This window comes from Ambystoma mexicanum, chromosome 7p (genome assembly GCF_040938575.1).
Source record: "Ambystoma mexicanum isolate Mex_15411 chromosome 7p, UKY_AmexF1_1, whole genome shotgun sequence".
Taxonomy (NCBI): domain Eukaryota; kingdom Metazoa; phylum Chordata; class Amphibia; order Caudata; family Ambystomatidae; genus Ambystoma; species Ambystoma mexicanum.
Window position 1 is genome coordinate 645,599,518 of NC_090939.1, and position 9,365 is coordinate 645,608,882.

Sequence of the window (9,365 nt, forward strand, 5' to 3'; positions counted from 1 at the left end):
AGTGTTCAGGGGGGAGGGGGAGGGGGGTATTGGGTGTGTTGGAGTGTTCAGGGGGGAGGGGGAGGGGGGTATTGGGTGTGTTGGAGTGTTCAGGGGGAGGGGGAGGGGCACTGTTATACCTATTCAGTAGTACAATACACTTTTTCTTTTCTCACAAACTAAAAGTGTGGACATTGCTCATTGCGTATGTGTGCTTTATTGTTACAGTCCACAGTGTTGACATACCAGACACACACAGTGCCCCAAGTGCCATCCATATGTCACACACTCGCTGTGTGTGCTAGAAGTATCGGTCAATGACATTCTGACGCATGATATGGCCCTCCTGTGCATCGCTGCCTCCCTGAGGTGCTGCCCCATCCCCATCATCATCATCCCCATCATCAGGTGGTTGTGGTTCTGCGTCAGGGGGCAGAGGCACGTTTCGTCTGATGCACATATTGTGCAGCATGACACATGCCATGACGATCTTTGCAACCTTCTCATGGCGGTACAGGAGTGCCCCGCCAGACCTGCTGAGGCAGCGGAAACGTGCCTTCAGTAGGCCAAAAGCATGCTCTATCACCACACGGGTACGTGCATGGTTATGGTTGTAGTCCTCCTCATGCTGGTTCGATGGGTTCCGGACTGGTGTGAGGAGCCACCTCTTCAGGGGATAGCCCGCATCACCTGTAAAATGTGAGAAAAGAATGTGTCAGGAACGAGATTGATATGTGAACATGACGCACAACCATGCCTTGATTCTGACTGTTACTGTGCACCAATTGGAGTTGTGGTTATGGATTTACGCTGTGCAACCAGTATGTGTTCATGGCTCTCATGTACTGTTTTGCGTGCTAAAACACAATGCAGGGGGGACGATTGCCTTGTGAGTGGCCATCCACTGTGTCCGTTCAGGCCGTCATTCATGTGACCTTGCACGTGTCCTGTGAGCTTGAAGCTCACATGATAGCAACATCGATGTCTGGCTCATTATGACCCCAGTGAGCATTACTGGTGTCAATGGGGACAGTTTGTGGGTCTTGTAGTGGTGCATTGATGTCCCTGTCTGTCATGTGCCTCCTTTGTGCGCAGTTGTGGGGGACAGGCCTTTCAGTAGTTGGTGCATGGTGACGTGCATGTTGGTGTTATTCTTTAGGGTCAATGCGGCCACAATTTGCACTATGCACTTGCAAATGGTTGTGTCGTTTTTGGGATGCACTTTCATTCACATGTTGGGATGATTAGGTCAGGCATGATGTGTACACTTCTCTGTTGACGTCAGTGCTGCCACAGGGAATGATCTGGCTACTGCTAGTTGCACCCACCCCCCTGTATCTGCCAGATGTAATATGCATTGGTACGTCATTCAACACCCACTTTGCATTTCCATGCTCATGTCATTAGACTCACCGAGTAGGTAGGATCTTGGCCTGCATGTCGCTCCATGTAGCGTGGTATTGTTGAGTTCCGAAGGATCATAGAATCATGGGTTGATCCGGGGAATCTGGCACAACAATGTGTGATGATCCTGTTGGAGTCACAGACCATTTGCACGTTGATTGAGTGGAAATGTTTACGGTTGCGGTACGGTACCTCCATGGCATGTGGGACCACCAATTCAACATGGGTGCAGTCAATGGCACCAATGCAACCAGGTATGCCGGCCAGTGCATGGAAACCCACTTTGGTGTTGGCAATCTCCTGGGCAGACCGTGGTAATGAGATGTGGTCATCTGTGTGCTTGAGGAGGGCATCGAGCACTTGCATCAGTGTCCGCGAGAATAATGGTTGTGATATGCCATGCAAGTGCCCCACTGTGTGCTGGTAGGTGCCTGTGGCCAGGAAGTGGAGCACGGACACTACCTTCAGTAGGGGGGGGGGTGGCAGTGGGTGTATCAATCATGCTGACGATGTTGTTGTGTATCATGTCCACAATGGTGGTGAGGGTGTCCCGGTCCAGTCGGTACAGGGTGTGGATCTGCTCAGCGGTGAGGTTGAATGGGCTGGGTCTGATGCGTGGGATTGGGGGCTGCCTGCGTGGTGGCACTGGCTGTGCTGGTGGGGCTTGCTGGGCCTGCCTTGCCCTCCTTCTCCTCCTGCGTCTCCTCTGTGCAGCCTGTTGTTGTTGTTGTTGTTGTGGTTGTGGTTGTTGTTGTTGTGGTTGTGGTTGTTGTAGTTGCTGTTGTAGCACTCGCATTGCTATCAGGTCCTCCAGCCCCAACATTGCTAGTCCTATTGGTATCATTGTGGAGTGTGACTGGGTGTGGGAAGGGGTGGGGTGTGCTCTTTTTGTACTTCCTGTGTCTGTATTGCCTTCACCTGTGCTGTTTCTGTGCACCTGTGGCAGCTGCATTCACTTTACATGGCCCTTTACGGTTGGTTCGCGATGGCGTAATTTGCACCATGGCGGTAAGGTACTTAACGGCCTGGGTGATGGCGTTAGGGGCATGTCCGCTTGGGTCGGCATTCCCGCACCTTTCCGCCATGGCGCTAAGTACGGTGTGGATGTTCGCGTGCGCGCGCCCTTGGCGCAGTCAGCGGCAGCGTTAGCTACGATGCCGCTAGTGACATCGTAGTTTACGGTCACGGGTCGTAATCGGCCCGAGCGGAAGACGATGGCGGTAATCGTTTACCGCCATCGTTTTTCGCTTTGCGCCAGGGTCGTAATGAGGGCCAATGTAAGCACACAGATGTGATCCAAATGGTTTTGCTTTATCCAATTTTTAAAACAGTGTCTATTTGCTTTTTGTTTTTTTCCTTTATATACATGTAAAATAGTAGTTTGACAATACCTCCTGATGACGCACTAGAAGGATTGTGAAGAAACACGTGTTGAGGTTATGCAAATATTTTTGTGGTTATGGAAACTATTGTGTCTCACCTTTTCTTTTTTGATGACACAATCAATTGCTTATATACCCAAGTGGATTCAATTACATTTTCTTTTCATCACCCGACTATTTCAAACTTGCATTCTTAGATGGTTGATAGTTGGCACAATCCTTATATGCCCCACCTTTGCTTTACCAGAATGGTGGTGAGTGATATTATAATGTTATAGACTGAGAGACGGGCTATCATTGGGGGATTATAACTCACCTCTAAGTACTGACCTTCCCCAAGGCCTATATCGCTATAAGCAGATAGCAGTACTTAGGTTTTAGAGTTGTGGGCAAGTACAAATGCGTGTTTAATGGCGAGTACAGCGAATGGACAAACGTTGTTAGTAAATTACATGTGGTTTTTAATTTGTAGTATTTAAGTAACAAGGTTGCCTTTATAAGGAACACATTTTAACTATAGGGTTGGTTGAATTGGAATTGTTTAAACATGAGCATGCACTACATTTTCCACATTTTAGCTTTCAGTTTGGTGCATTAATTTGCATGTTGCCCATCACTTGATAGGTTCAATGAGACACATGCAGATAAGTGACTGCCTTGTTGAAAGAGGTCTTGTTGGGCAGTTGAATGACTATTTCTTTAATGCATAGAAGTGCTGTCTGCGGTTTCCCAGTGGGCTTCTGAAATCAGAATGCTCGGAAAGCAGCCAATAACAGTAGTATTGACTGCATTTGGTGCATTTTGATTAGCTCAGAGGAGGTCAGTAATGACTTACATCTCTTAAAAGGGATTAATAATGAAGACCCAGATCTGGTTTGTTCAACTATCCTCCAGCCTGGACTATTGCTCATAAACACCACTGAGAAAGAAGCAAAAAAAGCCTTTATCCTTAACATGATGAAATGTAAAGGGGCAATGCAACCAAAATTAAGACAAACAACCAAAAAGCATGAGGAAATAAGAGGAATTCATTAACATAGATGCAGCAGGGTTCATTTGGACTATGCATTGCATGAACTATTTTGCATTGTTTCCTGCAATGCTGATTATATTCAATAATTGCAAAAGACCGAAAGCCACCCTTTTTAGGACTCCACGTGTTTTTTTTTTATTTGGTGTTATTCCTGCCACACTACTGTTATCTCCCCACATCCCCATTGGACTGTGTTCTGTCTCATACAGAAACATGCATGTGTGCTATAAGAAGAATACAAATGTAAAGCTATGAAGTAGATACTTTTTGGGCCAGATTCTCAAAAATATAAAAGTGGGCAAATCTGAGATGCACCACAAATGCGCCACAAACTGATGCTCCAAATTCACAGCAGTGGGCCTCTAAGATATGCACCACTTTTGAAAAGGAGTGCAACATGTGGGTAAAAGATGCACAAAGTGGGAGATAAGAATGCAAATATATCAAATTAAGCATGCAATGGGGGAGTGACCGCAGAAAGTGAGTAAAGATGCACCAAAATCCTGATTTATAAAACCCAGACCACAGTAATTACTAAAATAATGCCCTTTAACATTTGCTGCAAGAGTGCAAGACAATTATCCGCAATCACAATCAATAACACAGTATAAAAGCACAGCACAAACAGACAGGTATTCACAGTTCTCCAGATAATATTTTAAGGTGGGAGTATTGTACTCACTATTTTTAAACTTTGAGAGTAAATGTGATTTCAAGGGAGTACAAATTAATGTTTTTTTTACAAGAGAGTCATTTGTATGTGACATGTGGTCGACACATGCAAAAAGTTAAAACTGTATGGAAATCGTCATTATGCGGCAGTGGTCCACATCAGCAGAATAGACACCTTCTCAAAGTGGAACAGATGAGCATTAACACTGTGTGAAAATTGGGGGGTGTAGGAGACGGTGGTAATTTCGTTACTGCCATTTTGTATGGTGGTAACGGAATTACTGCCATTTTTATCATGCTGGAAGTCCATCTCCCACTTTAAGGCCACATTTCGGCCAATTACTGAAGACGGTTATTCCGCCAAACTCTCCATGGAGTCCTATGGACAAAAAAATGCTAGTACCAGCGGTACCACTTCCCACCCCATATCATAACGGAGATGGTGAGTCAGTGAGAGGAGCCCTTACCATACCATTGGCAGCCCATTCCATACCACCACTAGTCAATGCACTGTCGGGCCTCTCCTTCTTTTCAAAAGGCTCCTTCCAGACCACCAGTGGCATCATTGTGGTGATATCATAATCGTCACAGTCACAGGCCCTTTGCAAGGTCTTCAACATGATCCTTACATCTGCCGGGTGTATATAGGCATGCCTCCTTATACATGTAGCAGGGCAGGATTAGTAAGGGCATTTTATTACATAGTTGGGTACTATGCATTTGCATTGCCATTGATTGCACCCATGTGGCCCTCATATCCCTTCAGCCATAGAACACTCATACAGGAGTCAGAAGACACTAGTAAGTAGAACACTTTCCATGTGGCTGTCTAGCAATCACTCCATTATGGGAATGAAATGCATAATCCAGCTATACATCAACACAATCATATAATCACATGGCAAAACTACCACCTGTGAAATTTAAATGGTATACACTTAGTCCCATGGGAAGTGATCCACTTTGCAAAGTAAACTCACCACATAGCTGAAGTTAACAAAAACGCATTGCCTTATTTTCAGACCTATTATTCGCTTAAGGCACACAAAAAAAGAGCATGAACATTAAAAAATTGTCCAAAATTCTTTGCTTGTGTTTTTTAGGGTAGATGCACTATTTTTGGTTTATCTGATGAGATGTACATGTTTTTGGCAAAAAGTGATGCACACGTTTTTGGTGCAAAGTGATGCTCATGTCAGCATTTGCACATACGAAAATGGGCATCTGACAGATGCATCAAAAATGTGTGCATCTCCTCAGATGCACCATTAAACGCTCACTTTTCTGCACCTCTTTTGCGCTACAATTTGCACATCTTTGCATGCTGGGAATTTTTGGGTTTTTCTTTATGAATTTGCCATTTCCAATGAGATGCCTTTTGGTGCAGGGGTATCTTTGCACCAGGGGGCATCTCATTGCGATGCCCACTTTTTTTGAGAATCTAGCCCTTTGTCTTCATAAGCAAATTGGGAAACAATAATTCAATTTCCAGGCAAGAATATAGGAGGGCCTACATTTCTTTTCTCGCCAACATTCTATTTAACACACCAAAGAGAAAGCTTAAACATGGAAAGATGCGTCTACTTTTTTACAGAGAAACTGTTTTCTTTTACATGACACATAATGCATGCTCATGTTACACCGCTCCTGTTTTACCAGGTTTGCAATTAAATGCTGTTATTACAAAATAAAAACTCATTTACTTAACTAACTCAGTTTGTATATTTACTTTACTCATTATTAAAGTAACATTTGTACTTCACCACCAAAACTGCAAAACATGTATTGCTATTACCACTAAGTGCAAATAGCCTTATAGACTTTGCGAGAGGTCATTATCTCTTGGGATAATGACTGTTCCCAAATATATGGCCCGAGGCTAATCATAATCCCATGATAATGACCCCTCCCTCGGTCTGTAAGGCTATGTTATTACCCAACTGAACAGCCTTTATTTTGTCCATTTGCAGAGTGATGTGACCAGGTTACACAAAGATCTGCTCATTGGATGGGCGAGTGCACAGAGCTGCATTGTTTCATTGAACAAGCTACTGTTTCACTACTTGTAAATTCCATTGTTTCCTTGTATACTGTATGTAATAGATGAGGATGGATGTGTGACACATCCCTCTACATTACATCCACTGTTGTGGCAATTGTACACATTCAACACATCCCATTATTCGTATAAATCGTCAGTGTATAATCGTGAAGCTCATCTATCAATGCAAAGTCATCCTTTGTTGTGAGGTCATGTAAGGAAAGTGTTATTCAATGAATGTACTTGTAGCAGGGAAAGTACGACACAAAGAAGGGCAGATGTAACATAACATTTAAAAGATACGACCCAATGCAACACAGCACAACATAACACCATACAGTACAACAAAACATAAAGCAATTAAACAAAACACGTTATTATAATTGTTTTTGTAGTCTTTCAAAACGTTTGGCAGACATTTTGACAAGACTGCCGTATAAAGCAGCAGTAGTGCAGATGGCAGAGGCAGTCTCTGGGTGGGTTGCCTTTACAAGGTAAACAAATATGAGAGCAAATCGGTTGATCGGTTGGTGAAGGGGTGATGCCATCAGAGATATCGCAGGGACCATAGGTGACAAGGGAGTATACATAAATGTAATATACATTTTGTGCCCTAGTATGAAATTATATTTGTACACTCCATATTTGTACAAAAGAATCAAGCCTGGGTAGGGTAGGCAGGGGGTTCCGGCATCGAGGGAATCAATGGGGCAGGAGAGCAGGGATGAGGGTCTGGGGGATGCTCTCAGGCTAGAAACTGGAGCTTACAATAAGATAACATTGAATATTAAAGTTAAAGCACACTATAAACCACGAGGTAAAGAAAGCATTGCCACATCTAAATGCATAACACTGTGCGGCATAAATAGAGACGATTCTGGAGTGGAGAATAATAACCCTTCTTCCTGGCACTGCTTCTTCATTCCTAGGGAAGCTGGACTGCCACCTCCAAGACAAAAACACATCAGAAATCTCAGGTCTCTTCTCCAAGCAACAGTTATGTAAATCAACTGAGGTTCTTCTCAGCATCCTTTAGAAAATGGCGACTACATACAATATTGATGGAGAAGGAATATCTGCATTGTTTGGTGTTTTATGTAAATAATGCCAGATATGAGCATTCTAAAAAAATAAAAGATGAGATCAAAGCTAATGGTAGACTGTACTATAAGCGCTGGAAATGATTGACCATTAAGGGAAACATCATAACAATGGAATATATTATCAAATACACTGCTCGCAATGATGACAGAGTATTTTCTTTCACAGTCCAAACTAATAGCTCCTAAGAATGGTACATTTACATTTCCAGTATGGTACTTACCTAGTAAGCTGGCAAGAGTTCAAGAATGTATTGTTGCATTGGCATACCTGTGACTCGGGTCTGTGCTTTTCTCCCTCTAGGACAGAGTGGCTTTAAATACTTTATTGACTGGCCCCACGTACCTGCTTAGTGAAGACACCTGATCCGTGAAAGGTTTCCTGAAGTCTCTGATATGAATTTGCAATATCACCTTTGGATTCGGCTAAGTACATAAGCTAATCCGCCCCCTTCTTGTGTGGCAATGATTTCAGCACACCGACAATCCTGTTTAGATCTAAAGCTGAAACCTTTGCTGGGACGGATTAATGTGTAACCTAGGCTGGCAAAGTCCCAGCCGTAAAATTAGGTTTTTCAAGAGCATTGATCATGGTGAAAATGCTGTGCAAGAAGCCCCTCATAGGGTGTAGGGGATGTTTATTGCACTGTTTCTATAAAGAAAAAGATATTATTTCATTACTTTGTTACACACTTTGACTTCAGTGATTGCCTTGGCTGATGTTTTCCTATTTTACAGTATTGTATTAGTTGGTTTTGCAAGGAACTCTCATTCTTGGACAACTGCTTTGAGCTGATTTTTGGGAAGGGGTGCAGTGGGTGAATGTTTGTAGCCAGTGATTTGAAATGTAGGGGGGCATGCTTCTGTGTAAACATTAGGCACAGTTTGGCTCAAACCCTTGACTGAAAAGAACTATTGTCAGACCCTGCGAAATTTGAGAAAGTCAGCTTTGAGGGCAACCAGAAGAGGTAGAGACTTCCATCGGGTTGCTGCTTTATCACCCTGAATTCCGAGTCAGCAGGCTTTGGAAAGATGATGTTAGGTGTCTGCTCGTCTAATATGAACCCATCATACCACGCAAGTAGATAAGGGATCAGTCGCGTATTGTATTCTGCCGTATGTCTTTGAGGCTATCCTCGATTGGCCGGCTAGTGACATATGATATGCACGCAGAATATTTGAGTCCTCAAGAAAGACAGACTGAGATGTAGGAAGCTTGGAGATCTTAACTGGAAGCTCTCTGAAGAGTCCTTTGAAGTTAGTGGTGCTCTTGGGTTTGTAAGTGCTTGCACTATATTGGAATCATTGATTCATTTTAGGCTGAAACTCCGCCAGCAGAATTTGAAAAGTTAGGTTGAGTTCCTTTTAGAGAGGTTTGAGGTTTCTCAGAATCCGTCTGGTGAGGCGTTCAGAAGACCACTCCCGTTGTGCGTACTCAGGGTGCCCATCACCTTGCCTAACTAAAAGTAAACATCCAGTTTAGAGGTGAGTCATTTATTTCTGTTATATTTTACAAATAAGTGTAACTACGTACATGGACCCACTGGTGCCCACCACCTCTACCCAGGAAACAACTTTCCTGGGCAGAACTCCAGGGGAATACCATTCCACACACACACATTCCTCAGTGACATCACCAGAACACCACAGCACTGACATCACACATTCATGCAACACAGAAAAAACAGCTGAGTCCCACACAAAAATACAAGTCACTGACATAGCAGTCATCTCTGCACCGGAACACAATGCTC

General features: G+C 43.6%; 1 protein-coding gene across 1 annotated transcript in view; it reads right to left on the bottom strand.

The window, feature by feature from the left end:
• Window positions 1-7,994, bottom strand: part of LOC138525546 (lysozyme g-like) — a 291,158-nt gene extending 283,164 nt beyond the window's left edge. Inside the window, exon 1 of the mRNA XM_069635592.1 lies at window positions 7,958-7,994. The gene's annotated coding sequence lies outside the window, so the exon portion shown is untranslated. The remainder of the gene's footprint in view (window positions 1-7,957) is intronic.
• Window positions 7,995-9,365: the final 1,371 nt, after the last annotated feature.